This window comes from Episyrphus balteatus, chromosome 4, assembly GCF_945859705.1.
Source record: "Episyrphus balteatus chromosome 4, idEpiBalt1.1, whole genome shotgun sequence".
Taxonomy (NCBI): domain Eukaryota; kingdom Metazoa; phylum Arthropoda; class Insecta; order Diptera; family Syrphidae; genus Episyrphus; species Episyrphus balteatus.
The window spans coordinates 21,453,246-21,469,193 of record NC_079137.1 but is presented as its reverse complement, the minus strand read 5'-3'; the positions used below and the strand labels follow the sequence as shown (position 1 = coordinate 21,469,193).

Genomic DNA, 15,948 nt, shown 5'->3' with positions numbered 1-15,948 from the left:
AATTGTCAATCGTGTGATAGTCAATGTTTTATGCATTGACACTGTGAACGATGACGGTGAGATGACAGAGAGAATATGATTTTTTCTTGACGTCAGAGAGTCAACGCGTTGACCGTGTAATCATAGCTTAATTCGTATCACAACCAGCTTGTCTCAATCTGTCAAATTCATCGTGAACAAATTCCAATACTAAACGAAAAAGCAGTGACAATGATTATGGAATACGACATACCTAAGAAGCTTAAATTTTGTGAAGAGTTTGTTTTTGACTAGCTCAACATAATGAAGGGAGTTTAAGATTTGTGGTATATTTCGTATCTACACTCAGAAAAAAAGGCATCCTAAAAAAAGATGATGCCCTGCCCACCTTAAATCCCCCCACCTTAAAACAAAATGATTCCCGCTTAAATAAGTGGACTCCACTCAAATTTAAGCTGAACGTAATTTCATTTTAATGTGAGTGTTCATCTTAAAAAACCGACAAAAATAAAAATTTAAAATTAGCTTTAGGTGCTGCGTTCTGTGTATCATACTTATTTCCAACAGTGAGATAGCACGATGGTAAATGCACTCGCCTTGTGACCCAACAGAGATTTAATAAAAGGAATAGTTAAAATTTTGATTTTTGTCAAAATGGCGGCTTCCCAAAGAAAAAAATCGTTTTTTTCACGAAAATTTACACTTTAAAGTGGCTTACAAAATCGAATTATTGTCAAAAACCCCATTCCTTCGTTCATTTGCTGAAAAAAGTGTCTAAGAAAATTGTGTAAAAATTTCAAGCCGATCACTCCAGCCGTTTCGGAGAAATTTTGCTCAACGACTTTGAAAATACAGTTTCGAGAAAAACGCGTTTAAAAATTTTGAGAACTATGTAAACTTACTTAAAAAGTCTTCAAAAATACGTATTTTCTCGGAAACTAATTACTGTATCAATGTAAAATTTTTAGATAACATTTGCGCATTCGTTTGTCACCTTAATTTGATACGGAAGTCATCTTAGCAAAAAGCCATGCAGAAATTAAATAATTTGTATTATCCATAATACCTAAATACCTACATACTACATATGCATATTTGTTTCTAGGTAAAAAGAAAACCACAAAGAATGAGCCGTTTTATTTGAAATTGGCATAAGTCTATGTAAAATAAAACCATTAAATTAACTATAAAATTAACCGCAACTAAACAGTATCACTTTTCTAAACAAAGAATTGCAGCCATTCTATGTGTTAGTTACTCAATTTTAAACAAATGATCCGTAAAATTTTTGTTTTTGATTGAAAAATTTGATCTTTGAAAAGAATGCGCAATATGAGTTAGGTATACCACTTTCAGATATAACGACTCTAATGATGATTGCTTGCTAAATAAATATGATTTAAAAGGCAATACGATATAGGGTAGAGTAGCCTATTTGCGGCCGTCTCCAGTTACCGGCCACCTTTCGGAAAATCGTTATATTTAGTGATTTCAAAAAGGTTTATTCCAAATTTTCACGCGTATGCTGTTCTTACATATAAGAGAACAGCATAAGAGCAAAATTTTGGAATAAACCCTACGAAATCCCTAATTATAACGATTTTCCGAACGAAGGCCGGAAACTGGAGACGGCCGAAAATAGGCAACTCTACCCTAAAAGGCAACAAGACAAAAAATAGGTATCAACTTTGCTCTATCAATTTACATTTTGTGATATTGGCGCCAGCTTGGCTATCTATAGGGTATACGTACCGAATTCTATAGGTAGGCACTTATAAAGTTTCTGTTACCACTTTTCATCAGCCGAGTTATTCATTAAATGACTATCTCGAGACTCCTGACATGAGTGTGTGTTGTATGGTGTTGGTTGTTCCGTAGTCATAGCAACTATTTAACTATGTCGTCAATGCTTTTAAGCCAGTCAGCGTGGCACTAGCACAATCGTAAGCATTCTCTTTGTCATTCTTCATTTGTACTCTTCTATGCGTTGCTTGCTCTTGCTGCCTGAAATTAGGTCTTAGAATCGTATATCCCGAAACCCTAAATAATAAATCTTAAAAGAGAATTTTCAAATTGCAGAAAAAAGGGAAGAAACAATAACGTCGTGAATACGTTATGCGTATATTATGATGTCATTATGACCTCACGTCATTAGACAAATAAAAGATACTACGAAAAAAAAACAAACAAAATATAGCTTAGGAACTGTAACACCAAATTTAAGCTAAAACTTTCCTGCTGTTCTTCCAAATGTGTCAATTAAAAAATGCCATTGGAAAAACAATTTCACTGGAAGGATATTCTCAAAAATAATCATGAAGAGAGTGAGGTTTTGCCTTAAAAAAATGTTTTAAACTACACAGTGAAGCGCTAACACACCCTCATGCACTATTGAGTTCTTAAACCTTGTCCTCCGTAAGGGTATTCCTTTAGTGCTTAGTAGCTGCTACTCTCACCCTTAATAAGAGAAACAAAGAGAATTCCTATAGATAGATTTTCCTGGAAATGAAAATTCTTTTTTGGTTATTTTTTTAGAATTTTCCAATTTGGGGACTCTGGCATTGGCAAAGAAATTATGCGGACTGCAGTTTAAGCGAACCACGGAGAAGAACGGATTTCGGGTATAGTGTCTCCCATAGAGCTTAAAATAATAGTGTTCCTTTGATTTTGTCTCTCTTTCCCACATATAAATTTTCTTTTTTTTTCCTGTCACACGATATAAAATAAATTTTATACTTTTTCAACAAAAGTTCTTAAAAAATTATTTTTATCTTTAAAAAAGTGGTATTTTGATGTGAATGAAATTCGAACATTATATATAACAAGTTAGTTGTGAATTTTTTTTTTATTCAACATTCGATTTTTCTTCTGATTATGTATGTATAAGCTATAAGGATAAAATATACACACATTCATGTCCTCCGCAATAGGAATATGAAAAAAATCGTGATGGGGAGAGGAAAACGAACGAGCCAACCAACGAACGAATTTTCTGGTCCGAAACAGAAACTTATTGTGTAATTGATTTTAGTTTTTTTTCTTTAAAGTTTTTTTTGCAATTCAATTTCGAATTGGTTGAAAATACTTAATTTTAGCTAATCAAAATTTAAAATAAATTCGTCCTTTGGTTGTGTAAATTTTCATAACAGTCTAATTTAAAATTATTAAACTGTGCAAAAACTACAAAAACCAATAACAAGAACAACTAATTATTAAAAATTAACTCTTCTATGACAAAAATGGAAAAGAAATTTAATAAAACCATCTAATTGTTCATAAAATTTCTCGTCAATACAACTCGGAAAATCGCGTTATGTAAATTATACTTTTCCACTAAAAATAGAGAAAAAATCTCCTCCTTTCTGTTTAGAAGTGTGTGTATTTTTGTGTGTTTGTATAGGTGTACGAGGTGTATGTATTAGATATTTGCTTTTTCGCTTGTGTTTAATTTGCTCGTGAAGTCACAGAGGTTTTTGAAATTTAAATTTATATTTTTTAAGTAACCTACATTGAACATAATATAATGGAAATCAGCTTTTTCCTTCCGTTAACGTCAAATAATTTGAAAATATAATGCACAATTTTTGTTCGTGTTTAATTTTTACGGTAACTTTTCAAAATTTAGTTCTTAATTAATGTTAAAAAAAATATACATACCTACCTATCCAATAAGATAATATTTGATAAGTTATTTTTTTTATGAAAAACCTTTGTAAAATTCCTACAGATTCATTTAACATACGTAACTTATGTTGAGCAATATATCCTTGGCAAGTGTTACATAGGAATAAACTTTTTTCGGGAAATTTTGAAACTGTTAGCTAGTTGTGTCTATAAATGCTATATTAATATATAAGTTTAATGGAGAGCGAAAAATGTTTCTATATAGGTATCTTAACCTAAATATAAAACCATATAATTAATTATTCTTGAGAAAAAAATCCTTTTGTGAAAAGAAATTTTTTTTTGAAAAAAGACAATCCATAGTCGTTTTCGTGTCGTCATTTGCGTTTCCCCTTTTCTACTTAGTTTTATTTAATGCTACGAGAAGTATTTTTTTTCTATGTTAATTTTGATACGAAGAATCCACTCTTTTCCTTTCTCTTAAATTTTATTTTTTCTTGTATTCCCGTTTCGTTCTATTTTTTGTTCTTCTCTTCATGTTATGAAAAAATTATATTTTTATTCAAAATTTCCATTGATAGAAAATCATTTTGATTTTTTTACATACAAGCTAAAAGAAACAAAAATTTAATAAAGTATATATAAAAAATAGTGCTTAAAATTTCAACACTTAAATATCTCGTAAATGCAACAAAAAAAAGTGTAAATAATCCGTCGAGTAACTACATTAAAAAATTAATAATAAAGCATAAAAAAAGTATATAATATTTGTTTAAGAATATTTTGCACGTTCTAAAAAATCATCTATTATCGCCACTCTAATGAATATTCATATAAAATAAAAATACTCGCCGCTAAAATTAGCTATAATTTATAAATAAAAAAATTAACAAATTAAATTAAAAAAAAAAAAAACAAAAACAACAAGATCAACGCAAACAACTATAGTTGTGGAAAAATAAAAACAATTCAGAATTCATTTTCTTCGATTATCATTGACAACTACAGCTGAATCATTAATTTTCCACTATATTGATCCACATAAAGACGAACGAACATCAGCGGTTTAACGGTGAGTAATTAATTACAAGAGGTAAGCATAAACTTACATAAATTAATATTCTACCTGGATATATTTGAACAATATAATTCGATAGAGAGGTAAAAAAAAAGAGTGTGTGTACACATGTACACGCGACCGAAGTTATAGGTACTTCTCACTCAGTATATTAAATGAATTTCATTTGATATTTTTATTATTTTTGTTTTATATTATTATTAAAATAATCAAACAGCGTATTTTTTTAACAATCTCAGCTTATGGTATTCTCAGCGTTACCGTTGAAAATTTTTGAAAGGTCGCTAAAAAAGTCGCTTTCAGAAAAAAAAGGTCGTTCATCTGAAAAATTGAAAAAAGTCGCTTTTTTGTCGAAAAAGTCGCTATTTGAGAAAAAAAAAGTCGCTAAACCGTTTTCATATGTTTTTACATAGAAAAATAAACACATGTTGTCTTGAAACAAATTTTTTATTAACAAAAAAAAAAAAAAAAAATAACAAAATTATAAACTAAAAAAAAACAGTCTTCATTTTAGGAACTTAAATTTAGTTGGAAGCTACGCTTGGCCCGTAACATTTGAAGTTTGAAACATTTTATTTGAACAAAAATAAAATATTAAATGAAAAAAGGCCTTCAAGCTTTCCAACACTTTTTTCCCTTTCAAATTCCATTGAAAACTCCCTCTTTTTGTTCGGCTATACGCGTAATATCTTCTGAGCACATGTTTTGACAATTTCTCGACCAATGTCATTTTGAAGAATAGTGACAGCTACCGTTATTTTTAACTGTTTTAAACAACCGTAGAAAAACGCACAAAAACTGAATGTTTTTCGACAAGAAACACAAAGAAAATTTGTTATTTCTCTATTTATAATTTTTTCAAATGACATTTTATAAATTAAATCAAAAACCAACTTCCTGTTTACTGCTATTGAAATATTAAAATTAAAGGCCGACCTGACAGATTGGTGCCCATTTTTGACAAACAAATTTTAACAACGTTCGGAAGATATTACCTTATTATGTGTGTATGGAAATGGATGAGTTTATGGGCAGGCGTTTTTCTTTTATAACTCAAAAAAAAGCTCTGAACAGAGCCAGAATATTCTGAGCACGCTCTGAATAGCCTCTGAACAAAGCTTGTTCTGAGCGCTCAGAATTATATTTAAAACACACCTGAAAATTTGTCTATTTACTTGTAATTTACTTTTACAGAAACGAGAAATATAATTTTAAAATAAAAAAAACTAGACCTATTATTATTTTATTAGTTTGAAATTTTTTTTTTTTCAATTTCACTTGCTAAATGCTTGTGTTCAGCATTCAAGTCGGTCTGCTCAGTTATTTTATTCTGACTCCATCGATGGTGCTCTGAACAAGCTCAGAATACGTTCAGAACGAAAAAAGAAACACAAATTTGAAGCTCTAATATTCAGAATTAAAAAAGAAATAAAATTTTGAGAAAGAAAAAAAATAGTCGCTATTATGAAATAAGTGAAAAGGTCGCTTTAAATAAAAAGTCGTCGCTTGGTCGCTAAGGCTTCAAAAAGGTCGCTAATAGCGACTAAAGTCGCTTAACGGTAACGCTGGGTATTCTTAGGAATTTTTTTTTATGCTATCTCCGTACTTTAACCCAAGACAATCTGACTTCCCTGAATATAGTTATGCATGAAAAAATCTTTATAATTGGAAATTAAGAATCTTCATACCGATTTCCAGGGCTAAATTTTTGAGAAAAAAAAAATTAAATTTTATCTACGATTGATGGCCTTTTGACATTCTAGTCAAATAAAATGCACGACTGGGGCCGCACGTACTTGCTCTTGTAGTTCAAAGTATCTATATCTTAGATAACTATTGGAAATTAAAGATTTTCGTTAAATTTTGAAAAAAAAAATAAAAGTAAAAAAATTCCATTTAAACTTTTTTTTTCAAAACATTTTAGATTTTTTTACATTTTACACTTCTAAATGACAAGAAATATCTGTCTGCAAATTTTGAATAAAATTGGCTTAGCCTTTGATGAAATATACGACATTAACTAAAAAATGCATCAATTTGGCAGAAAACGGCAACGCCATACCGTTCTAGGAAATTTTTGTGAAAAACTAAAAACGTAGTTTTGTTCGACTCATTAAGACCATAACAAATACCAAATTTAATCGAAATCGTTAGAGTCGTTTTCGAGAAAATTGCAATAACTCATTAACGATACACGGGAAGAGCCGACATTAGCGATTAAAAAAAAAAGAAAATGTCATATTTCCACTATCCGTATTTTTTGAGAAAAACTAAAAACGCAGTTATATATGATATACGTACAGCATTACTTGTGTCAAATTGAATCCAAATCGTTAGAGCCGTTTTCGAGAAAATTGCAATACCTCGATAAGTTTGTATGAGAGGTATACGTTCTAGGCGAGATATTAAAAAACAAAAAAAAACGAACCTTGGAAATTACGAAATAATCATCTGTACCAAATTTCAAGAAAATTCGTTAACCTGTTTAGGCTGCAGCTTCTTGTACACCTTTTTTTGACGACGCACACACGCACAGACGCACCCACGCACAGACCGACGGACGTCATGACAAAAACCACTTTTTCAGACTTCTCCATTATCGTAATGTTAGTTTTGATTAAAACCTCGAATTATTTTTTTTGACACGAAACCAATACTTGCCCTATAGAGCAAGTGAAAATAAATTTTCATACCCACCGTCCCATAAGAATTATAACTTCAAAAATTCGTACCTAGCTAGGTTTTGTTTGAAAGTTATATCAGTTTAAGCATAGATAATAGTATTCTATAATCTTTGGTTTAATCCCGTTTAGTGGTTGGTATGCAAAAAATACGTATTATCTCAGAAGGAAATGACACTTTTATAAAAAGTAGGTAAGACTTGTTTTCGTTAACTTCACAAAAAATATTTTTGAGACTGAGATAATGTTTCAGCATAGCACCCATTGTGTGCAGTTCTTGTATCAATTATTTATTTCTATTGCAAATGTTGTAATTGTTATGTTAATCACATACAACGTACCTACATCAACCTAGAATCAATAATTTTAACAACTTTCTTATACGTAAAAAAAGACCTTTGAATAGTATATTTCCGTTCATATTCACGATTTTTGAAAAAACACATTGAATACAATTTTTATCATGACTGTGACATTAAATATGAAATTAATAGATGAAATAAGCTGCCTTAATTAATTTTTAATCAAATACTGAAAACCATATGCTTCTCTTCTATGCCTTCTAGGTTTTGCTTATGAAAGCCTAATTTGAACCTTATGCATGGAGAATTAGATCCAGTTTTATAAACGTGTATCAGCTGTAGCTCAACTTTGGTTCAAGCTTGGATTTTGGTATGAAATTCAAGGCGTATCAAAGTGAGATGCCTAAGGGGAGACATGCTGCCCCCCTGCAACCCCCTTCTTGGGCACACTATAGGATTTGGGGTGGGGTCAAGGTTGGGTATGTACAAAGTTTCTTTTGGATTCGAAGAAATTTTTAAATTTTGAAAGAAAACCAATTCCTAAAAATTAATAAAGAAAGACGCGGTATAAGTATGAAGTTCAAGGCTTTTCAAAGTGAGATGGGTTCGGGGGCATGCTGCCCACCTGCAACCCCCCTGCTTGGGCACACTATAGGATTTGGGGTGGGGTCAAGGTTGGGTATGTACAAAATTTCTTTTGAAATCGAAAAAACTTTTAAATTTGCCTACACCCAAACTCGCACCCACCCCAAATCCTATAATAGTGAGCCCAAGCAGGGGGGTTGCAAGGGGGCATACTGCTTGCAAGCAGTATGTTTATGTAAACACGAAAAAAACTTAGAAAAATAAAAATTTGATAAAAAGGAAGGTTTTTTAATTTTCAATTTTCTCAAAAACTAGAAGACATAGAAGCATATAGTTCTCAGAATTTGGTAAGAAATTAATTGAGGCAGATTATTTCATCGATTAATTTAATATTTAAATTCAAAGTCTTGCTAAAAATAGTATTAAATGTGTTTTTTTAAACTTTTTTTCCCAAATTTTGACTTTGAAGTTGATTATTTCGAGACAATTTAATTAAAATAATTTGATAAAAAAATTAGAATTAAGTGTGCAATTCTGGCTTTTGAAAAAGGTACTATTTATAACTGTAAGTGTTGCCGTTGTTTTTTAATAATTTTTTTTTATTTTTCGTCATATTTTAGAAAATTGCCCCTCCCACCTAAACGGGGGGAGATAGACCCCCACTTCTATAGTACGAATTGATAAGTAAAATGATTGTAAAAATGATTGTATTAAACTCCTCTACAAAAAACCGTTATCAATTCTTCTTGTTATCAATTCGTACTCTCCCCGCACATAGAATTAAGATGGAATCTTTTCATTTTCAGTGTTTTTTTTAAGATGAAAATTCCTATTAAAACGAAATGAAGTTAACTTTAAGTTAAAGCGGGTTCCACTTATTTTAAGCGGAAATCGTAGGTATTGTTTTAAGAGGGTGGGACTTATTATTATTTTTATTAATTTTTATTATTATTATTAATATTTCAAGCTTTATTTCTCATAAGAAAATTTATAAAAACAAACATTTTTTTCTAATATAATTTAACATATTTTTTTTAATTATTATTATTATAAAATTCAAATTATAGTTAAATATAAGTGATGTGAGCATAAGCCTCCGCTATTCTTCTCAATCTGGTTCTGTCCAACGCGTCATGATAATAGCGTGGACAACTTGCTTGTATATCGTCCCTCCAGCCAGCGCAGCGTAGCGCTTCGATTGCCTTCCTACCCTTCTTTGCATATCCAGCGCGTATCAGTTATTCGAACAACATGTCCAGCCTTTTCCCATTTATTTTTTTTTATTCTATACCTGACGTCTTCGAAGTTAGTTCTATTTGAGGTGGTAGTTTACTCATGAGTAGATAATCTGGTGCATTTACTACTAGAACTACTCATGCTCTTCTTCCCAAATAGATACGAATTGCATTAATTTCGTTGAAAGTGCGTTCAATTGTAAGTCGCTAGTAAACTACTAGTAGTAGTTTGCCACCTCCCAAAGGGACAGGCCTATTGTAAACCATGTTAAAGATGATCAAAGAAACGAACCATTTTCTGTCAAAAAATAATCTGAAGGTATTCCGGGATTTTTTGTTATACGTCAGGTATCCGAAAGATTAGTTAATAAACATACGAAATTTTGTATTTTTATTGCTTTTCGCGCTATTATTCAGCTTGAAAATAAGATAAATTTGCCAAGAAATAAGATCAAATCGACTGTGCAAGTATCTACTATGTAACAAAAAAAGTAATTTTTTCAAAAGAAACTGTTTTCTTTTTCAATATTTACATATTTGTATGTAGCTGCTTTAGCAAGCTTTCCGGATACAAGATATCTAACTCGTTCAATAAGATATTCCAGGAACGGGTATCCCTGACTACCCTGATTGAACCCACCCAATAAAAAAAGGGCCCAAATGATAGAGCCCCACGCGCTTTACTTCGTTCTTTGACTCATTGTATTCGGAATTTCACACAACTGTCAGTACCAAACGAGAAAAAAAATATCTGATAAACTCTTAGAGGATATAATACATATGGAGTGCTTGTGCTGTTAGTTCTGTAAAGCTTTTATAGAGGGCTCTAGTTTCTTTGAGTTTTTCGAGAGTGCATGCCTCCATTTTATTTTCATTTGATGGCTGTCATCAACAAGCTTGTTTATTTACAGCTGCGGAACCGGACTCGCACTGAAAAACGAAGGCAGCGCCCCCTATCCATTACAATGTATTAGGTATAGGAACAAGCACTCCATATATTATATCCTCTAAGGATAAACTAGATGAAAACCAAAACAAAACAAATTTTCAAAGACGAGCGCAATTTAAAAAAAAAAAAACAGTTTTTTGTAAAAAAGAAAGTTCATACAAATCGATTTTTTATGTTTTTTTGTTAACAACGTTCTACGATATCTTAAAAATAAAAGAAAAGTAAAATTAAAATAAATCTCTATTGTTCTATTTATTAATAGATACATGTGGTTTTAGCCTAGTTTTAGGGCCAGTTGTAGCTATCATTGGTTTTCATTATTGAGACCAATCATTGATATTTTCTTGAAGGATCGTTTAGGGTAAAAGCGGGTGAGATGGCGCGGCGGGGGAGATGGCGCACTTTAAATATCTTTTACATTTATTGCTCTAAAAATGTATAAAAAATATTTTTAGCTATCTTTAAATATTTTAAATCGAAGTAGCCAGTATTCGTTTCTTTGTCTTTGATACAAAAAATAAAAAAAATTTCAAAGCAAATCATGTGATGATTTTTTTCGAATTTTTTTTTCGCTCTTTTTTTTTTTTGTTCCGATATTTTGTGAGTCGTTGGGATCTTAGATGCCCTTGATACACCAATACAAACAAGAGAGTATAAGTTATGGATTGCGCGTGAAATCTGAGCTCTAGTTCTATCTTGTTTTTATGGGTGCTTACGAATAGGAATTATGCGAAAAAAGGTGAGATGGCGCAGTTTTTTGCGGATGAAATGGCGCATTCCGTACAAGAATTTTTCAATTGAGTATAGTGTTAGCATGTGCCATATCACCCTCAAAATATTTTTTTAAGTAATTCAGCCAAGCTCAAATTTTATAAAAACGACGACTAGTTGCAATCTATTATACGGCATGCATTGGTGCTTGACTCCTTCACATCGTTCAATCATTTGTGCAATGAATTTGGTAATAGAGACCTATAACAAACTCATGCGCCATCTCACCCACCCTATAGGGGGAGATGGTTTTTTTTAAACTTTTTTTCTATATTAATTTAAAAATATAAATTTAAAATATAAAATTCTGTAAACCAAATAATACGTTGGATATTGATTATAAAACATTTTTGCATTGTTAGAAATATGAAATGTGGTTTACTTTGTAAAATATGACAAAAACAAAAAAGGTATGCCATCTCACCCGCTTTTACCCTATAGCAATCATTGAAAATTTCTGTCATTGGAAATTTATATCATTGAAAAATTCAGTTTTCCGTGTTCAAAGCCAGCTGCTAGTGCCTGGCTACACGTTGATTTTTCAATCGCCTAACCAGTACAGTTTAGGCTATTGATTATGTAGTTTAGAAAGGAACTAAGACGTTCACGGGTTTTTATTGCAGGAATCGTTCAATGGGTTATAAAAGAAGATAAAACCGCGGAATGCTATTAAATGAGAGGGTGGAAAATGAAGATAGGGGTGCAAAAGCCCCCTTTTTGGTTTTTTCAATATACCTCGTAAACCAAGCAAAATTTTGATATATTGTATATACAACTTTTTGTAGAGAATTAAATTTCCAATTGGAATAATGTTTTTTAAAAATTGAAAAAAAAATTTCTATACCAAAATAGTCGAAACAATCATAAAAAAAATATCAAAAAAATCGATTATTTGAGTTTTTTTGCTTTTTTAGTTGTACATTTTTTTTGGGTTGAGATAGACATAAACATTGCTCCAAAGAAAAAAAGAAGATTAAATTTTCTTCAAAATGCTGTACTCACTTAATTTTTTCATTGAAAATTGACCGAAGTATGGCCAAATCTATCTTTTTTTCGCATTTTTAGTTTTTCTTAAGTAAAACAGAAACATTTGAGGGGAAAGTACGATTACTTAAGCACCAAGAACTGATAATGAGATTTTGTAGAGGGGTTAAATACAATCATTGTTTACTATGGGAGAGAGGGTCAATGTCCCCCCGTTTTGGAGGGAGGGGCAATTTTCTAAAAAAAATACTTAAAATTTAAAAAAAATTATTAAAAAACAACGGCAACACTTACAGTTTTGATTGATACTTTTTTCAAAAGCTAGAATTATAAACTTAATATTAATTTTAAAATGAAGTTATTTTAATCAATTCTTTTTGAAATAAACGAGTGATTCCGATAAAGAAAGTATTTTGTCTATTTTTCAATTTTCTCAAAAAGTAGAAGGCATAGAAACATTATGATTTTCATGATTTAATAAGAAATTGAGGCAGTTTACTTTGTCGTATTGAAGTCCACAGTCTTTGTGAAAATTGTACTCAATGTGCTTTTTAAACATTTTTTTTACAAGTTTTGACTTTGAAATCGGGTATTTCAAAAAGAATTGATTAAAATAACTTCATTTTAAAATTAATATTAAGTTTATAATTCTAGCTTTTGAAAAAAGTATCAATCAAAACTGTAAGTGTTGCCGTTGTTTTTTAATAATTTTTTTTAAATTTTAAGTATTTTTTTTAGAAAATTGCCCCTCCCTCCAAAACGGGGGGACATTGACCCTCCCTCCCATAGTAAACAATGATTGTATTTAACCCCTCTACAAAATCTCATTATCAGTTCTTGGTGCTTAAGTAATCGTACTTTCCCCTCAAATGTTTCTGTTTTACTTAAGTAAAACTAAAAATGCGAAAAAAAGATATATTAAAATGGCCATACTTCGGTCAATTTCAATAAAAAAATTTAGTGAGTACAGCATTTTGAAGGAAATTTAATCTTCTTTTTTTCTTTGGAGCAATGTTTATGTCTATCTCAACCCAAAAAAACTGTACAACTAAAAAAGCAAAAAAACTCAAAAAATTGATTTTTTTGATATTTTTTTTATGATTGTTTCGACTATTTTGGTATGGAAATTTTTTTTTTTTCAATTTTTAAAAAACATTATTCCAATTGGAAATTTAATTCTCTACAAAAAGTTGTATATACAATATATCAAAATTTTGCTTGGTTTACGAGGTTTATTGAAAAAACCAAAAAGGGGGCTTTTGCACCCCTATCTTCAGTTTTCACTTTCTCATTTAATAGCACTCCGCGGTTTTATCTTCTTTTATAACCCATTGAACGATTCCTGCAATAAAAACCCGTGAACGTCTTAGTTCCTTATTACCCTGTTTTTTTCGACATAATCAATAGCCTAAGTTGTAGGCATTAGGAAAGGGGGATGAGGATTTTCCTCTTTTTTATGTTTGTTCCTACAAAATGTAAATTGGAACGTGATTGGGCACAACAGTGTGTAGCCACCGCATGTGATTTTTCAATCGATTGAAAAATCAGTGTGCAGCCGGCACTAAGAACATGTTTGAACTTCGAACGAACATCGTTCGATTGTTAGTCTGCTTCTACACGAAGACGGAAGGCGCAGAAATTATCTTCGAATTTCCTTTTGATTTTCCCTTCAGCGCATCGCGCGCTTATACGCGTAGTATTTTTTATAAGACGCAAATTTGACAGCTATTTTTTTTTTGTTTTATTTTGTTCTCGTTTTCGTACCTATGTATTTTTATTTAAAAAAAAGCACCAAAATAGCTTTTTGCAGATTCTTTTCTAGTAAAATTGATAAGTGTGGAAAAAATTCTTCGAAAAATTAAACACTACCACGATTTAAATGGTTAAAACGAATTCTCTAAATAAAATTTCGAACAACCTTTATTTAAAAGATATGTAATATATTAGTTTTAAGTTTTTCTTAATCAAAATATTCAAACAAATTATAAGAAACTTTTAAAACATAAAGCAAGAGTGGAAAGAAAAATGTATGCCTTTTTGTCAAAAAATAAGCCTCAAAGCCTTAGCTAATAAAATTATCAGCCCTATTCTGCTATTCGATTCACGTGAATCGAAAGATTTCCTTTCTTTATCACATCAAATTGGCTTTGAAAAACCCTTAACTTTCTTAGGCAAAACGTTGTTTCTCTCTATTTTAGCAATTCTAAGGAAGAAAAAATTGCTTAAATTTTATTTCAACCCCCATTTAAACGCTTCTTATTTAAGAGTTTCACGTGAATCGAATAGCAGAATAGGGCCGTATGTCTAAAAAGCATAATAGGCCAGTAATTTTAGTTATTTTTAAGCCCAATCTGCGGAAAAATTCCAACTGGGCTGTATACAGCTTAATGACGGCTTTGTTATGAAGATGTGAAAAATCGACATTGATATCGTGTCCGCGTTAAGAGTTATAGGGGTCAAAAGGTCACGAAAAGTTTTTTGGAAATATCTCGAGACCTATTGATCGGAGGTCATCAGAGGATATATAAAAATTGATGGTCGTGAAATTATCTACAACATATGCCCAGCACATTTTTCTGTAAGATGAACCGTTTAGGGAGTAGAGCGCAGAGAAGGTGACTAGATTGCACTCACATACGAAAAAATATATATTTTTGGTTTATTTTGCTCGATTTTTGAGGTTTTTATCGAAGTAGCTTAAATTTTTTTAGTTTTATTAACTTATCTTATTACGTAAATACGGATTAACTAAAAAAAAATAAAAATGTACACATTGGGATAAAAAATTTATGCAAAAGGGGGAACCACGTTTTTTGGAAATGTTGTATGTTTCCCTTTTTTGTACAATAAGTGCCTTCATTATTAAGAACACACTTTTTAAACATGGTTCAATTTTAGTTTTGAGCTTGTTATCAATTTTCCAAACATGAATTCCATAAAAAATGTCGTTTGGAGCTTATCAAGAGAAAAGTTGCAGAATACCTTATAACAGTACAAAATTAGCTTCTGAAAAAGCTTAATGGTAATCTAAGGTTTATGCCAAGCTCAAAACTATATTACTGGACTATAATTATGCCTCAGTTGGCATCGCTGCATAGGATACTGTCAAGTACATTATACAAACAAAGCACCCACATAACACATCTTCTACCTACTTTTCCGCTGAGCAATTCTAATTATTATATATACATATGCAACATAATTCTCTGATGCACAAACAACTCATCAAGTCGGTTACACAGAGGCTGGTTAATTAAGCAACCGCTACTAAATAATTGTTCCCTACTAGGAACACTGCCTTGTGGACTGGGTAGAAATTGCCGTTACAGTCTTCACTGGCACTGGCTATTTTTTTCCGGAAAGAAAGATCTCTATTATCGCTGGCACCGACCAACTTTTTTCGTTTAGCAACTTCCTTGCATCCGCGTCCGCATGAAAAACCGCATTGATTATTGCGGATGCGGATGTCCCAATTCATGCGTATTTGTGGATGCGAATATTAGCAAAATCCCTAGTTTGTATAATGAACTTGACAGTTTCTACCTACTACCTACCTACCTAACTTATTGAGGGAAAAACCGTTACCTGTCATCGTTTTGAATGAGATTGCACAACTGACTGACAAGTGCAGAAAACCCATCATTTCTTATTGGCACTCCACGAGGATTTCGAGGATCAACTAATTCAGGAAGAAGCCAATTATTGTAAAATTTTGAAAGCCTATCTAGATATAAATTTTGATATCACTGTCTGTTTTTCT

The 15,948-nt window shown here is 31.2% G+C and overlaps 1 protein-coding gene across 50 annotated transcripts in view; it reads left to right on the top strand.

Annotated features, from left to right (window-relative positions):
• Nucleotides 1-2,530: 2,530 nt before the first annotated feature.
• The window catches only part of LOC129918435 (sodium channel protein para), a 559,170-nt gene continuing 545,752 nt past the window's right edge, over nucleotides 2,531-15,948 (top strand). For 21 of the 50 annotated variants that reach the window (XM_055998972.1, XM_055998988.1, XM_055998970.1 and 18 more), the window contains exons 1-2: nucleotides 2,531-2,600; nucleotides 4,214-4,675. The gene's annotated coding sequence lies outside the window, so the exon portion shown is untranslated. Of the gene's footprint in view, nucleotides 2,601-4,184; nucleotides 4,676-15,948 lie in introns of those variants that run through there. The other 29 variants (XM_055999015.1, XM_055999003.1, XM_055998999.1 and 26 more) reach the window with 3 other exon arrangements.